General features: G+C 42.2%; 1 protein-coding gene across 9 annotated transcripts in view; it reads left to right on the top strand.

Moving 5' to 3' along the window:
* NLGN1 (neuroligin 1) overlaps positions 1-18577 on the top strand; it is a 772713-nt gene that overhangs the window by 23521 nt on the left and 730615 nt on the right. The gene's annotated exons all lie outside the window — the stretch shown is intronic.

Below are 18577 nucleotides of genomic sequence, written 5' to 3' on the forward strand. Positions count from 1 at the left end.
ACATTATCTGGATGTAGAAAAGAGTGTAACATAGCATCCATTTTAAATAGAAAGCCATTCTTTTGTAATTTACACCTTGAAGAGATTGTGAGCGATTTCATTAGACCAGCCCCTAGAACGCGAATCCATCTTACATCCTGTGGAGGTTGTAATCTTGGTCAGTGCAGCGAGAACAACCACTTTACACAATTGCTGATAAAGCAGGTGGTACCAGTTGCCTATTCCAATAAGGCTGTTCACAAAGTAAGCTAAGCTGCAAGTGAGTTGGTTGTCAGTTGGTTCTTCCAAATGTAGTGAATGATTTGTGGGTAGGAGAATGGTAGGTCAGAAGGGATGGCTATTACTGGTGGTCAGCTGTTCCCAGCGTTTCATTTTCCTGGTCAGCATAAAATCGCTAAGCCTAAAAAAGCCAACCTTTTCCCAACCCCTAGCGGCTCCAATCTCTAAATCTATCCTGGAAAAAGAGTATATTCTCATATGTACATGTGGGGCTGAAACTGGGAAAACTGAAAATCCTCTTTGAGTTTTGTATGTCTAAACTCCAAAATGTGTGAAAAAAATATATCTGGTGTGCTTTGGCAATTTGGGGATTTTGAGAAAAACAGGAAGCCAAATATTATCCCGCACAACAATTTCTGAAGATACAAACAGTTTGACTGGCTACTCATGGCTGCTGTTTGACCGAGCCAGTCGAGAAAGGCTGCTTGATAATACTTTCTAATGTGCAGAAGTGCCAGCCTGCCATCCTCTATATTCACTTGTATAGTCATCAAGTTGGTGCGGGCCTTCTTAACCCTGCCACAAGGAATGGCGTAATGGTTGGTCTATCTCATTAAAAATGATTGATGGATTTTAATCATGATGTTAGAGAAAATGGAAATGAATTGCCGGAGAATGGCCATCTTAATTTGAGCTACACGTCTTGTAATAAGCAAGGGCAGGAATTGCCATTGAAGTAGAAGACGTCGTACCTTATTGACGGTGGCAGTGTAATTTAGTTTAAATAGATCTGCGAAGTTATGTCAAACTTAAATTCCCAGATGACTAATAAGGTGTGAAGCGGAATAGGGCGGCCTCATTTTGCTGGGTAGAATTGGGGGGGTACTTTTAAACAAGAGAACTTTGGATTTGGCATGTTATATTTTCTATATCTGTAAATGTATGGATTTTAGCGAATGTTTTAAGGATGTTTTGCTGCTCTACGGCTAGATAGAGGATGGCATCATCTGCAAGGAGCTTTATCTTAGACACTGTTTGGAGGGGGCCCCATTCTCTGGATTTTGCCTTAATGTGGCTCCCAAAGGCTCTATGAAGAGGGCAAAGAGAACCAGAGACACAGAGCACCCTCGCTTTGTACCTCTTCTGATGGACACACACTACAGTTTGTGAATTCATTACAATTTTTGCCTCAGCCTTTTTATATAGGGTTTTCAATAAATGAAACCACTTTCAGGTAGTTCTGAAGTGGAAAATAATACCTAACACCTCCCACTCTACTAGATCTCATGCCTTTGCGGCATCAAGCTTAATGATGGTTGCCTTTAATGTATTGATTGAGTAGTAGTCGATTGCCTGCACCAGGAAGTTGGTGTTTGATGAAATCAATCTTGCAGGTAACATCCACTGTGATCACTGTGGACCACAGTGTGAGCTAAAGGGGCTAGCCTGGATGCTGTAATTATTGTAATAAGCTTGTAATCACTGTTTAATCATCTGACAGGGTGATAGCAGCTTGTCTTTTTTAAGAATGCTAATGATCACTGTCTCTGTAAAGGAGTTGGGTACCTCGAAACCTTCCAAAATTTGATTAAATAGGGTGACTAAACATTTTGCTACCTGTGCCTGAAATTCCTTATAAATTTCAGCCAGCAAGTCATCACTTCCACACGCTTTAGTGTCGGGCAATGATTTAATAGCATTTTTCACTTCGACTAGTATGATAGGAGCAATGGCTGTAGTTTGGAGGTTCCTATTTAGCGCAGGCAGTCCAATTGAATGCAAGAATTTCACGATCTTCTCTAGTGTAGTGCTGTTAGTGGAGGCATACAGGCCTGTGCAGTGTTCAAGGAAACCTTTGCCAATTTGGTCAGGTTGAAGGGCTATTTGGTTCTTTGCCTCGTCAAAAATTGTTTTAATGGCTTCATTGTTCCCTTTCTTCGTCACAGACCAAGTCAAAACCGGCCAGCATGTTTGCTTTCCTCCAAATATTTCTAGAAGCATGTATTCTGATTAGGTAATTCCCTGGACATATAATAATCTTTTAGGTGTTGGCTTGTTTGTGAGAGCTTGGCTCTAGAAGTGTTGAGTGCAGAATATTCAAGTGTGGGCTGATTAAGTTTGCATTGTAAGACCAAGAATTCTTCTCTCATTAACTTATTAACTTAGGCCTTGAAATAGATCACCTAGCCCCGAATAATGGCTTTCCTGTCCATCTAAATTGCAAAGGCAGAAGTTGTGACTATATTTCTAAGAAAAAACTAGTCTAGGGCTAAATGCATGATCACAACCCAGCTTTCCTCCATTAGCAATGGTTTATCGAGCGACCATCAAGGCTGTTAGGCCTTATGAACATTCAGTGACACACCCAGAAAGGAGACCGAGCAATGAGAGGATCGACTCAACAGTATACCTGATCTGTTTCTGCCCCCCCATGAGATACTAGGAAGAAATTGGTTCATGAAGGAGAGTTAAAGGATTTAGAAAAACTGGTACATTCTCTCACTTGGGGGTGATCGGTCTGTCCGGGGTCAACTAAAGCGGAATCACTGTTCATTTTTGCTAAAAAGCGTGATGCCCTTGATTTATTTTACTGTTCATTCCTGTGGGAGAAACCTAAGTCAGTGTCCTGGATAATATTGAAGTCCCACCCAATTATCAATAATCCATTTAATGGGAGTCAAATATTATAAACTTCATTGAGAGAACACACATCGTCCTCAATTGAGACATAAAAACTATCAAGGCGGATAAGCTGTTTATGGACCACAAGGCTAACCTGTATCCACCTGGCCATAGGGTCTCTTACTACCTGCTGCACTTCACCTGGAATATCCTGTGAGACCAAGATTGCCCTATCTGCCATGCTAGCTGACGCATAACATGCATGTGAAACAAAGCTTGAAGTTTTGGGGTGCTAGGCCAAAGCCTTAAGGTGGGCCTCCTGGAGAAAAATTATCTGAGCTTTGGATATCTTCAGACACGCCAGAAAGGATGTAAACTTGGCTCAGTTGTTGATGCCATTGGGATTGCAAGATACTACCTAAAGCACATAGGATTTATGGTTAAGGGGTTCATACTGACTTGGACAGCTGTCTCCTAACCCTCTCAAAGCCTTGACCTGCTATCACCTTGCTGGACTGACCCATACTAAACGTGGAAGCTTGGTTGACCTTCTCCCAAGCCCCTTGCTACCCCAAGCTCCAAGAATCTTGCTGGGGCCTTTTGCTAATAGCTCTACTTAGTAGGACAATAACCTTCAGGACTTTTGTACCTGTTTTTTGCTGACCTAATGTGACCCTACTCCCACCACTCCCTCTGCCACTGGAGCACCACCTGCCCTGGCTTTCCTCAGAAGCAGCTGCCCACCCACCCTTGAGTGTTCCCCTTACCTCCTCAAACCCCTCACTTCTCCCCTTTCCCCCAGGTGAGGGCATTGACATAGTACTCATAAGTCTGCAGACAGAGATGACAGGGGGCGTCCCAGTCTGCTACGTAACCTTATAGGATTTGACAAGTAAGACAACATACATCATATATTACTAAATCCCCCCCCCCACTTCCCTTCTCAAGCTTTTGAATTGAGGGTAAAATGTCCTTTGCCTGGTCCACTAAGTGAAAGAGTGACTATTCTCCTTTATAGAAAACATTCAACTTAGATTGCTGGACAATCCCTGCTGTGGCCCCTTGATTATTTAAGTTATCAATCACTCCTTTGAGTTCCTCATATCGCCATGGAGCAGATAGGGACATATCCCAAAAATATTTGAAGTCCTAGTTTTCTGGAGTATGGTAAATTTTTTCCCTAATGGCATTGGTCAGAATTCAATCTTTAAAGCAGAAGTTGCAAAAATTCACCAAGATAATTTGTCAATATTTAAAGTTGGGGGCTTAAATGCATGGACTCTGTGTGCCTGGGTCATTGTAAGATCCATGTTCCTGGTTACTGTTTCTGTTCTTTTTGCGTTTGATGCCCTATTTGGACGGGTTTGCCCAGACGTGGGTCCTGTGCTTCCCATGCCACTGTAGTCAAGCTAGCCTGGCTGATGAGGAAGGGTGCTTGTTTCCAGGTTAGGGATGTTCTGACCTGGCAGTTTGGGCTGGACTGTTCCCATGGGGTGCAGGATCAAGACTGTTTTGTATATGGTTGGGTCCAAACTGGAATGGCATGGGTAGCAAAAAAATGATGAATTTAGGCCCAGATCCCTGTACTGGGAGAATGTTGACATTGTTCAGCATTCCGTCCGTCACTTGTTCGTGTTACTGTTTCTGGGCACACATGTTTGTTGATGAGATCCATAATCAATTTGATAACAGTCTGGCCATTTTCGTGACCCTCAGGAATTCCAACAAACCACAAGTTGGAACAGCGAGATCTCTCTTCAGCGTCATCAGGTTTCTGTTGTAGCTAGGGTTGTGGAGTCTTGTTTATGCCTAAAATCCTCTAGGTCAGAGACTCTTTGCTCCACTTGAGTAACTGCGAGGTAAGCAGCTGGATGTTGGCGTTCATCTGGCCAAATTGGTCATTCTTCTTTTTATGGGCTTCCTCCTGAGAGATCATCACCTTCCTACGTTCACCTAATATTTGATGTAGGCTCTCCTCGATTGGAAGTACCTGGGCTGAGGACATTGCTGGGGTTTGTGATGTTGCTGTTGGCTGTGCCTCAGGGGAATTAGGATCTTCAGCAAGATTTCTGCTTGACCATTGGGGGTTTCAGATGTCTTCCTTTGAGCTGTACCAAGCGGAGAAATTGATAGGGTCGCTGAGATGTGATGTAGCCCTTCTAGACCCTTACTAGTGTTGCTAACATTGCATACCTTGCTCTATTCGATCACTGGATCCAGAGCCTCCCTTTGCGGCTCATTGGAGCCAGCAGCCGGGAACATGGAATACCCAGGCCAATTCTTTGGCATTGCTGCAGCACTGAGTGAGGTTTCACAGAAAGCACTTTCAGAATTGGAACACACCACAGGATAATTGTCTTAGGACTTCCCTTGTGATTTCCTCTTATGGCGGATATATAGGGGGACAACTTCGATGTTGAGGGACCAATAAGATTAGTTTTGTTAGATCCTTCCCCAAGGGCTGCCTGAAACTTCAGTACTGCTAGCTCTTGAATGTTTATCTCATGAGGCAGGTGATCTGGCAGTTGATCTGGGGAAATGATCTGCTGCGCTGCTTCTAAGGTCTTAAACCCCTGCATCAAAACAGATGCTGTATAGATGCAGCGCTTGGTGCCCCTTGCATTTTTGCCAGCCGCACATGTTCTTGCCTAGGTGCCCCATGAAAGTCACTTCATTTGAATCCAGGGGCAGGTAATAACTGCTTATAACCTGAGCGACAGATGATGGAGCTCACTCTAAAGCTTGCAAACAGGTTTGGGGCGTATAATGGGAATTCCTGCAGTGGGTCACAAGGCAAATCCGTTGCTACATGGACTGCTACACTATAGGTTCCCTCTGCCTGATGCGGTGCCTAGCGAGCCAGCCCAGGTGACCCAAACAACGCATGTTGGACTTTTTTGCCTATGCGGGGATATCCTCAACCTTTTTGCCTCCTGCCTCCTATTTTTTCTGACGTGTTGCTGTTGGTATTTGAACTCTGAGCACTTTACCACTGCTAACCAGTGCTAAAGTGCATATGCTCTCTGTGTAAATAGTATTGTTGATTGGTTTATCCATGATTGGCATATTTGTTTTAATAGTAAGTCCCTAGTAAAGTGCACTAGAGGTGCCCAGGGCCTGTAAATCAAATGCTAATAGTGGGCCTGCAGCACTGGTTGTGCCACCCACATAAGTAGCTCTGTAATCATGTCTCAGATCTGCCACTGCAGTGTCTGTGTGTGCAGTTTTAACTGTAAGTTCGACTTGGCAAGTGTACCCACTTGCCAGACCTAAACCTTCCCTTTTCTTACATGTCAGACACTCCTAAGGTAGGCCGTAGGTAGCCCCAAGGGCAGGGTGCAGTGTATGTTTAAGATAGGGCATATAGTAATGTGTTTTATATGTCCTAACAGTGAAATATTGCTAAACTCATTTTTCACTGTTGCAAGGCCTGTCCCTCTCATAGGTTATTATGGGGGCTACCTTTAAATCTGATTAAAGTGTAGATTCCCTTTGGGAGCGGATAGACATGTGGAGCTTGGGGTCTTTGAGCTCACAATTTAAAAATACATCTTTTAGTAAAGTTGATTTTGAGATTGTGTGTTTGAAAATGCCACTTTTAGAACATGAGCATTTTCTTGCTTAAACCATTTCTGTGACTCTGCCTGTTTGTGTATTCCCTGTCTGGGTCAGTTTGACAGTTGGGCTGGTTGCACCTCACACTAGACAGTGACACAAAGGGAGCTGGGATGTAGTCTGCATTTCCTGATGAGCCATCTGTGCTAGGAGGGAGGGGAGGAGTGGTCACTTACACATGACATGAAAGGGCTCTGCCTGCCCTCACACAAAGCAGTCTTCAATCCCCTGGTGAGTGTATGGGGCCTGGCCTGGGCAAGGTAGGATTTCACATTCAAAAGAGACTTTACTTTGAAGTAGGCCTACTTCAAAGGAGAAATTGGTTATAAGAAGGAGCACCCAAAACCACAGACTTTAGAACACTTCTGGAAACCAATAGGAACCACTGCCTGGAGAAGAGCGGAAGAGCTGAGGAATGCCTATGCCTTGACATAGTACTCATAAGTCTGCAGACAGAGATGACAGGGGGCTGCCCTGCCTGTGACTGTGCTTTGTGGAGCTATCCTGCAGTTGCTGCTTCTGCCAGAGTAAGAGGGCAAAGACTGGACTTTGTGTGCCTTCCATCTTGTGAAGATCTCCAAGGGCTTGATTTAGAGCTTGCCTCCTGTTGTTTGAAGTCTCTGGGACAGCAAAGACTTCTCTCTGCCAGCAACTGGAGTCTCTGGAGAGACTCTTACTCTGCCCTGTGGTGCCAATCCAGTTCCTGGGTCCCTGAAAGGAGAAGCTGGCAGCCTAAGGGGAAGAAATCCATGCACAGAGCGCCGTGCGGGGAAAAGATCGACGCGACTCCAATCGGCGCGCTGCTGGCTCCGCGGCTGAAAATCTACACTAGCCTGCAACTCGACCAAAGAAACGGCGCACGGAGCTGGAGAAACGACATGCAGCATCGCTGACGGAGGCTGGTGAGATCACAACCCGCGCTGCATGGATTTCGGGTCATCATGCAGGCTGGATTTCTGACGCAAACACCGCTGGGCGTGTAAAAACAATGCAAGGCCTGCCCGAACCTGAGAGTGCTGACCGGATCGATGCATCCCTCTCCTGTGGAGAGAAGAAACAATGCACCCGACCTGATGAAAGGAGGAACAACGCAAGGTCTCGCTCGTGAGTGAAATCAATCACCAGACCTTTTGGACGCACACTCACCCATGTGGGGTTATTTTTGACGCACCCAAGGTACATTTTTACGCTAACACTGTTAGTGTGTGTTTTAAACTACATAAAGACTCTTTTTGCTTTTTAATTGATAACTTGACTTGTGTATTGTGGATTTTTGTCGTTTTGGTCTTGTTTTGTTTAGATAAATATTTCCTATTTTTCTAAACCTGTGTTGTGTCATTTTGTAGTGTTTTCATTAAGTTACTGTGTGTATTGGTACAAATACTTTACACCTAGCACTCTGAAGTTAAGCCTACTGCTCTGCCAAGCTACCAAGGGAGTAAGCAGGGGTTAGCTGATGGTGATTCTCTTTTACCCTGGCTAGAGTGAGGGTCCTTGCTTGAACAGGGGGAAACCTGACTGTCAACCAAAGACCCTATTTCTAACAACGCACAATCGTCAAACGATTATAATACTCAGTCATATTTGCTGTTCTCCTCTTATATAAATATAGCTCCTGCGTCTTGCTTACATGGCCCACTTACTCCCTGCTCACCGCCGACCAGTTCTATTTAAGACTCAAAGGCTTTTTGCAGTTGCTGCATGCCAAATTGGCATTCTTCTGCCAACAAGCACCCATTCTGTATGCCAATCCTGGGCAAGCATCTTGACAAAGCCGCTCTACAAATGCAAGACTGCTTAAACACTGCAGTACATATTATAATTGCCCCAGTACCTCTGTTTGGTCAACCGCTCTCTGTCGATGTCGGCATGGTTTTGGGCTGGAGATATTTGAGGCAGCGATCAAATGGGAACAGAAGAGCAGCAGCTCAGCATTGTTGATTTCCCCAGCAGGTGCAGCAGCAGTGCATAGGATGCTGATTGACCCTGTGACTCTGGGTTTCAGCTGGGGTCAGAAATATGGGCATACCGGCTTGCCACTCATGGGGCCTGACCCTCTCTAAATCAGGTTGCCGAAGACCGAAGAAGCAAGGAGGAAGAATCTGATTTTGCAGCAGATTCAGAGGTGCTGAGATGCAGCGCTTTACACGCCCACCATCTTGGTGGATGTCCACAATCACCCAGAAGCAGCCTCAACCACTGAGCATGACGGATGCTCTGTGTGGTTACTACCACAATTGTGTTTTAGGTGAATTACTTGAGAGAGTGCATATTACATGCTCTAATATATATTTGCAGAGAATAAGAATACCTTCAACATCATTCGATATATTCTAAGCACCTATTTTCTTTCTGATGTTTTGCAATTAATTATGGTAGTCCCTGGTACAACAGGAACAATAACTTTTATTTAAACTGCATAGCTAGGGAACTAGGGCATGACAAGCGCATTACAAGCTTTTAGCGTTTGGAAATATGTAAATATTGGTCAGAATCAAGAGAAACTGTCTTTGATGAAAGCAAAGTTCATTAAGCATGCAAATTGACTTTTGATGACTGTTCAAAATCTCATTCAATGGACCTTTTCCATGTACATATATTGCTGTTTGCAAAATACTTGCTGCAGTATCCACAAAGGCAGTTGTCAGGGATGCACTTTGGCTTCAATATATTTATGTCCCTTTTCAGAAAAAAGTAGTAAATCTGTACCTGTATATTTACATCTATGTGTGTATGCAAAGTACTGTGGCCCTATATTACGACCCTGGCGGTTGGCGGAGAAGTGGCGGTCCTACCGCCAACAGGCCGGCGGTAAAAAAATTGGAATTATGACCATGGCGGTTACCGCCATGGTCATCCGCCACTTCCCCGATCCGACCGCCAGGGCGGTAACGACCGCCGGGCTGGAGACTTGGGTCTCCAGCCCGGCGGCCGTCACAAGACCGCCGGCGGTATCACGACCCGGCTTACCGCCATGGATTTCATGGGGTTGGGTACCGCCATGTAATCCATGGCGGTAAGCACTATCAATGCCAGGGAATTCCTTCCCTGGCACTGATAGGGGTCTCCCCCACCCCCCACCCCCACTGCCGAGTCCCCCCCACCCCCCCTGACACCCCCCCAAAGGTGGCAGGACCCCCCTCCCCACCCCCACCCCCAACATACATACATGCACCCCAACACGCACACCCCCCAACATTCACACACGCACCCCAAAATGCACCCCCCCAACATTTGCCACACGCACCCCAAAACGCACACCCCTCCAACATTTCAACACCCCCCCACCCTACACACATACAGACACACCCGATACTCATACCCGCACACATGCCAACATACATATCAACATACACACACACAGTCATACACGCACACATACTCACAGACATACAAACAGGCAGACACGCGCACACATTCAGCCACACAACACCCCCGCATTCATACACGCACTCACACACCCCCTCAACACACTCACACGCACACCCCCATGCACGCACACAACACACAACAACCCCCCTCCCCTAACGGACGATCAACTTACCTGGTCCGTTGATCCTCCGGGAGGGGACGGGATCCATGGGGGCTGCTCCGCCGCCAGCACCCCATCAACAGAACACCGCCACACCGAATCACAGAACGTGATTCGGTGGGCGGTGTTCTGTTGACGTGGCGGTGGAGGTGGAACAATCTCCACTTCCCCGCCGACCGCCAGTATGGCAGCTGGCGGCTCTCCGTCCGGAAAAGGACGGAGGGCTGCCAGCAGTCATAATGCGCTGAGCGGAAAACCGCCACCACTGGCGGTCTTCAGCATGGCGGTCCCTCGGTGGTCTTGTGAAAAGACCGCCGAAGTTGAAATGACCACCTATATTTTGGAATAAACAAGCATTCCATGTCCTTCCTCTACACTTCCATCTAATGTGGATGTGATCCGTTCCCCCTCCCACCTTGGATGGAAAATTACTTCAACCCCTTACGGGAGTATAACTGCATATTTCCAGAGCTGAAAGGGTTGTAAGAGGAGTTTGGGAATGCTTACAAATGTGCGTATATGGGCATTTCCAAACTTTCGAGTCAAATCTCACTTTGGAAGCCTGCTTCCTAACTCTTGAGAAGAATTTCCATTTGTAGTATTCTCTGTATTCTTGCAGAGAAACCTACACTTCAATATGCATTTATACCTGCCAGAAGTCACTTTGTGGACTGCAAACAGGGATAGAAAATGTACATTTACCTTTGTGAATCAGGCCCTTCAAAAGTTAAGTTCTTGACTTGGAAACCATATTTAGTGTGAGCCACATTTCTGTGCCCATTTTCATTTTGGGGGTACATGTCCTTTATTTGTGTGCATTGATGAAAATAGATTGTTTACCTAGGACACCGGGAACTACAGTGCCTGATCACAGTGCAAGTGGCATACAGTGGGCAAACAACTTGAAACTGTAGAGAATGGTAATAATATAGAGGCAAGTAGTGAACCTTAAAGCTACATTTTCCAAAAAACACGAGTAGGGTGTCTAAACCTGATATTCCTATAGAATATATAGATTTACTTTTGGTGGTTAAGCCAGCATAGCAGTGAATTGTAACATCTCTTGTGAGTTATTACAGTTCAGTTCTGATGTCATAATGCCATCTGCTAAAACCAGCAACCGGGGGAATGTCTGGTCTTAGAGCTTAATTAATTAAAGGTGCAGTTTAAACAGCGAATAAGAAGCCCTACCTTTCCTGAGTTTGCTCTTTTTGTAGATGAACAGTGATCAGCAGAAAGAAGATATTAATGGCAAGATGTTTATTTTTTGCCTACATTTGGTAATTATAGAAAAATAGAATATCTCTGTTTCTACACGTTCTAAGCTACAGTATTCTATTTAAACTGACTTGCATTAAACTGATTCTAATATATATTGCCAGAAATAACTAACTGCTTTTTGTATTTTATGTTTGCAAATCTCTGTCTCATTCCCAAAAAAGAGCACGGCAAGAATGTAAGCAGTTTATGGAAGGGGTGCTAGTTGTTTGACCATGTATTATGAAGAATAATGTACCCCCGGTAATACATAACAAGGATATTGCAAGTCACAACTGAGTTACACAGCATTATAAATGAACTCAGCCTTTGGTCTTGTTCCTCTATATCATCACAAAACTCCTTGATGACTTGCAGTACCCTTATAATGTACAGCAGTGCATACTTTATCCAGTACATCAAGCTAAAGAATTGCAAACAAGCTCGTAATGGAGACTTGAGATTTATAAGTGCCAGAAGTGTCAGCCAGTCTACTGAATTTACAAATGATTGACAATAGAGTGGCATAGGCTATTGAGCATCCAGGCAGCATGTTCTGAACTAATCAGAGTTTATTGATTTGCATTTTAGAAGGCTGCTTAAAATTTAAAAGCCCACCATAGATGCAGATATTTTGGACTGTTGTGATTGATGAACTGCAGTGGATCCTTCTAAAGGTGGGACAATATCCAGCGAAAGGCCTTGTGTCTGTATCTATTCAGGATTTGTTGCTTGAAGTGTAATGCATATCAAGTTCTGGTTGATTATTTCCAAGACCAGCTGGAAACAGCAGTAGATGACATACTCACCTACATGCCTCCTGCTTATGCTAAATGAGATCTGATTTTCAGTGTCCTACAGGCAAAACATAGTCACTGTAGCTGAATGAACTGGAAGGTTGTGAGACATAATCCCTGTAGGATGTTGTTGGTGAGTGTGATTGACGTAACCTACTGGTCACATCCCTAATGCAGTTTATTTCTGTCAATTAAAAGGGATCCAAGCAACAGATGGCTTTTGGAATTGGTCCTGATGTATCAGTCATTCAGTCAAATTCAAATTCAACAATGTCACATGTTTAGTAGATCTTTCTTTTTGAATTTTTACTTTTGGATAGATTCAGAAACCTTAAAAAATAGAAAGCCATCTAAAATAGAAATCTTGGATCTGACAACCATGAGAGAAGGCTTAGCATGTTTTTTTGTAAATGTCATTTAAATTCTCCAGGTTTATAGCAAGAACAGCAAACACATGATGCAAAGGAGCAAAATAACATCTAGAACAACACATTTTCAACAAACACCCATGTCTTGTTTAATTTCCTAAAAGTACTAACTTGCTTTGCATAAATTTGATCTTTTTAATAGGCCTTGTCCAGTTTATCCTTACATTGGAAAAAAACTAAGCGGGTTTGTGTCTTTGCCAATTAGCTGATATAACTGATCTTGGTATGAGAATGGCAATAAACAAGCTCTCTTTGCCCTCTTAAAAGCTAGCCTAAGTGCCTTGAGCCCCTCATTAGTAGCGTCAGTGTATCCTGAGGTATTACATTTGAAAAACAGCTACATGTGGGTGCTAAAACCGTTTTGCAATATACCCTTATGGCTTTGCAAGTCTTTATCAATAAACCATGTTCCCCTCTGCCCATATCTAGGGCATTTATGGGAGATCTGGATTTCTTTTATTTAGGGACACCAGTGTATATTAAATTGGGCATTGTGTGCATAATTGCATACTCCTAAAATTAACTCTTTGCAAAGTGGTAGGATTGAATTGACTGACATCTTCCCAGTCTTGCAAGTGAATCTTGGAGGCAGTTTTGTTTTTCAACTTTCTGAATTCATGCTGCTAAATGGCAATTTATAGTGTCTTTTGTGTGTGTAGAAAAGAGTAGCTAACTTTCAAAGAAAAAGTACTATTCCTATCAAATATGCTCCACAAATGCTCTAGATCTTTGTAGTTCTAGTATGTCTAACTTATTTAATTATATAAACATTTGATTAAGTGCAAATTCATACCAGAGTCCATGCTGTGCTATTTTTTGTTGCACATAATGTTGGGACTCAAGATTACCATTAATCACCAAATTGCCCACTTTTGCCAGCCCTTCAGCCCCTCAACACTTTAATTCCCCTTTTATAATTTCCAGGAGCATAGAACTACTGGTGATTGTGCATAAACTCTGGGTATAGATAAAAACCGAAACAACTGCGCAAGTCAAGTGTTGGCTATATTCAAAATTGATTATTTTACCAATTTTGGATTACTTACAGGTTGTTTTAACTGGGGAATAACATTCTATATACCCTGGTCAAAAAAAATATTATCATATACCTTGGTGCCTATCAATTTATACAGATGAGAAATAAAAGATGAACATTTTTGCATGGTAGTAGTATTGGAAAATGGGAAACAATGGCCTTATCGCCTGCTGCAGCGGCTCATCGGGGGGTGGGAGGTTGTCACAGTACTAGCATCAAATAAATTTACAGTGGCTATTAAATAGGACAAAGCCAGTAGATGGTTAGCTGTTGCAAGACTGGACAGTAGAACACGCGCCACTATAAGATGACCCCGATTCCTCCCCCTTAGGATGGTGCTAGTTGACTTTCCAAATCCAATTATCTGTGGCGATTTTATTGTACTTCAATCAATGTCTTTAGATACTTCAAAAATGGTTGGTGCAAAAAAAATAAAATACAAAGGTTGCTGAAGCACTCCAGACTTTACAGTCTGTATCGGGCTTGAATAATTTATGACAATCCCTTAAGTTCAAAATACACCTCCTTCACTAAAGGCTTCAGTCAGCCTCTATTGTTAACGTCCAAGTTTGGGATTATTGGATTTTATTATATTCTGTCTAAATGTTTTCCTGCCCACTCAGCACTTTAGTTGTTGAATTATGTCCTCTCCAGGAAGAAATTCCTAGCTAGAAGTTAGGCCTGTCAGTGTTATTTAATGAAGAATTCTGTAAAAGCATTAAGGGTCCAATACTCACCCTTTTTGAGGTAAGCATTTTCTCAGCACCCATAGAATCTCTGCCTTAAAGGCTATTTTGAGAGGGAATGTAATGTCCCTAGAAATCCTGAAAAAGAAGAGGCATAACCAAGAATTCCCTTCCAAACAGGTTACACTGTCACAAGCTGAAGAGCCCTGAATAAGGGGATTAATCAAGATAGCTGTTGTCATTGGGAAAAGGTGAAGGAACCTCTTTTCTAGAAAAAGTGATGGTCAAAAGGATATCAGCAGGACAATGACTCCATGAGGAAGGAGAGCATGGTGGTAAACTGCTGGCATGGCATATGAAAGTTAAAACCATAGCTACTCAGATTACTAAGAAGCAGGAAGTGGCCCCTTCCAAAAATTCCTTTTGGAGAAGCTGCTGGATTAACTAGCCAATTAACGCAGCAAGATCTAGTTGGGGTAATAAGAATTTACCAAAAATTAGATTGCAGACAAGGATGGGTATATATCTGAGTCGTACCAGACCTTTATTGAACAGCTAAAGGGTCCAATGATAGAACTATTTAGTTATATTTAATCGGAAAGTAAAATCCCCTATCTTTTTTTAAAGGGAATATTATTTGCTTCATAAAAAGAAGAAGGATCCAGGCAACTTAAATTTAGTTTGTCCAATAATGTTACTTATACCGATTATAAAATCATGGCAAAATGAACTGCTTTAAGGCTTGCAGCAGTTATACACAAGCTCATGCATAGAGATCAAACCAGCTTTATGCCAGGTTGGTCACTTAATGTCAATTATCATTTTTTGGTGGAAGTCAGTGATTATGTATCAGTCAACAAAGTTCTATTGACCTCTATTCTTTTAGATGCTGATAAAGCATTTGATGTGTTACACTGGATTTCTATTTTGCAGTACTCGAAAAAGTGGGGCTCCCAATGCAATTGATAAATGTTTAAGACAACGTTATGTGGGAGCAAATGTTTCACTTATAATTAAGTCTTCCTTTTTTTCATTTTTATGATAATTACAGATCAATAGAGACAGAAAACTGTAAAGTTTCCTGTATATATCTATTTTTAAATGTGGATAAACATGGAAATTTGATAGTTTTTTGAGTGATAATTAATGCTATCAGTCATGACTGCTAGGCCAGTAGCTGTGTGGATCGACAGGTAAGGAGTTAAAAAAATATGAGACTTAACCAGCAGTTTAGTTGCACAATGATGAAACTAAAATTGATATGTTTTCATATAAGGACATTAACTTACCATCTGTAGGTTTTCATATTTATACCTGTCAGACATTCAAGTATAAGTACACATTTATCGGATCAATAAATGTAGAAATAGAATAATTTGTTCACAAAAGCCAAACAAATATGGGTAAATACAGATAAAATGAATATGGAAATTTTTCTAGAAACAGTAACATTTGCTGAATGACATTGTTTTGACCTTGAGCAGGATGTATTTGAGGCAGTAGCTTCTTTCCATAACCATTTAAAATGTGTCCAGATGATAAAGTGCCTTTCCTTCTATATTTTGTAGTCAGGCAGGAAAGCAAATGTTTACAAAAGGCAACAGCATGTCAAAATTGAATTTATTGTAAGCCCTTTCCTTGTATTAATTATTCTTCAAAATATATAAAAAATATCATAAGCTACAGGATAGTGAGAAATAAATTTGCAAGTCTCTTCTTGTAAGAGGCTGCTTTTCTACAAGATAGAATACAAGGATTCGGATTATGCTTCAAGATAGCATTTTATTCACTTCAGTGGGTCACTCCCAAAAAGTGTCAAAATGAAACTCTTTGGCCAAAGCAACTGACCTTTCCCCCAGCCTTTGATGTCTTTTATTGCGAACCCACCCCGCACTTTACCACACTATACATGCGTCATAATTTCCAAACGTGTTCAAGCAACCATTTCCTGTAACACCTTTGACCCACAAGAACAGGATGTTCAAACACAGAGATAACATTTCAGGAACACAAGGCGGTTTAACTCATTTACAAAGTTTCAAAAGCAACTCTAAGAAACCAGCACATCTGCAACAAAAATGTAATTAAACAGGTGATGAAGGCATACAATTTTGTTCATAGCACAGAACAAATGGAACTGAAATGTTAGACAAAATGGAGCCCTCATGCCAAGTTAAAAAATCAATTTTTCACAAACCACTCTCTTTGCCATGAGGAGAACATTTTGTACCATTCAAGTAATAGAAACGTCACCAATATGAGTAAACAAATATAAATCAGTGCAGCAAATATTACGATACCCCATCTTTTCTTTGTCCAATACCTTTTTTCTCTTCAGAGATATTGTCATACCTAGCCATTTTCCCTATCTACTCTAATAGACAAAAAATACAATAACCCCCAGTGTCCTTTACTTCCAAGTCTCACTGGCAAGTTTATGTACTGGTCCGGACGTTGGCGGTCTCGACCACCGGCATGGGGTGCAGTCCCTCCTGGGACTGTTTCTTCCTTTAAGTCTCTTTATAGTTCAACCGTACCCTGTTCCTCAAATTATATCTATGTCTATATATCTCAGAATCAAAAGATTCAAGGGGAGAAGAAGAAGTTTCAGCTGGTGTCCTCATTTCACCATTTAAAATCACTTCCCCATTCTCAAAAGGAACTTGGTACGGAATGTGCTCAGTCTCGGTATCCGGGCAATTGTCTAATAACCACTGGTCATAAGGTAAAGGCAAAGGGCACTTTTTTAACATGTAATGAATGAATCCAGTTCTTCTTCCCATCACATTTCACAGCAGTCTGGGTGGCTAGGAGAACTTGCAGGGGCCCCTTCCACCTGGGTTCAAGGCTCCTATTCTTTTGGAAATTTGTTAGAAAGAACCAATCTCCTGGCTTGATGGAGTCAATTCTCCTGGGCAATGCCTCTTTGACCTGTTCATGGATAGAACCCAATTGTTCAGTGAAATATGCAAGGTGCATATTACTGCCAGCATATACCTTTTCTTGTTCACTAGTTCCATTTCTACAAAATCCATTCACAGGACTTCAAATGGCAAATCTGGTGGTGCAAAATTTCCTTTAGGGACAAGAGTACCTTTTCCTCCATTGTATGTCTGGCACATGATGAACCTTTGTACATGAGAATGTGCATATTTTGGTATGTTCTTGTTATGCCATACTTGATCCAATGTATCCACTATTTCTTGAGAGCTAATGTGTGCATGTACATGTGCTGAGGAAACTATGGCATTCACATAAGCATTAGGTAACATCCATCTCCTCTTCTTTGTCTTGTCTATCCAACATCCTTCACTATATTTCCTCCGGAGTAGGTGAGTTCTGAATATCCTTTACACAATCTGTTGTCTGGTTCATCATGTCAACTTTTGATAACCATCTAACTGTCCCTGTCACATACGTCATACTCTACTCAGTTTGTGCAGTATTTTTAGCTGTCCTGTCTGCAAATGCTTTTCCTTTATCTACATCATTCTCAATTTTCTTGTGAACTGAACATTTTACCACAGCCAATTTTTCAGGTAACGTTAAAGCATTTAACAACCTTACAATGAGTTCACCATGATGTATTCGTGTTCCATGAGAAGTCATAAACCCCCTCTTCTTTCACAATCTTCCAAAAGAATGTACTACCCCTAAAGCATACCATCTGTCAGTGTACACATTAACCTTTAAACCATCACTCAATTAACCTGCTTACATCAAGGCTATCTATTCTGCGTCCTGCGCAGAGTTGTAAAGTATCTTTATGTAGTAACAGCATAGGTTGCAATTGTGGTCCATCAGATAATTTTGAGCAGGAACCATCAACATACAATTCACCATCCCACTCTTCCAATAGCCTGTCAGTGAGGTCCCTCTACCTTTGGTCTCTTATTCTGTTCTGATAATACAGTCATGTATTTCTTCTGGTAACACTTCATTAAGTAATAGTAATATAGTTGCTAAATTCAAAACATTACATCTCCACATTGAGATATGCGGAGAAAACAAAGTGAGTTTGTAGCCTGTCAACCTAGCATTTGTCAAATGTTGTGTCTGTATTTTATTCAGTAGGGCATCTACAGCATGGGGTACCATCACTGTTAATCGATGTCCAAGTACATATACTTCACTCTGTTTTACTACTGTCGCCACTGCTGCTACAGTCCTGAGACAACGTGGCAATGGTCATGCTACTGGGTCTAAACTGGATGAAAAATAAGCACATGGTCTGTTTTCGTCTCTATGTGATTGTGTCAATAATGCAAGACTGCAACCTTTGTTTTCATGTACAATTAGGGTAAATTATTTCTGATAATCTGGGGTGCCTACTACAGGTGCATTACACAAAGCCTTTTTCAATTCACAGAAAGCTCTTTCACATT

Source organism: Pleurodeles waltl, chromosome 11 (assembly GCF_031143425.1).
Source record: "Pleurodeles waltl isolate 20211129_DDA chromosome 11, aPleWal1.hap1.20221129, whole genome shotgun sequence".
Lineage (NCBI taxonomy): Eukaryota > Metazoa > Chordata > Amphibia > Caudata > Salamandridae > Pleurodeles > Pleurodeles waltl.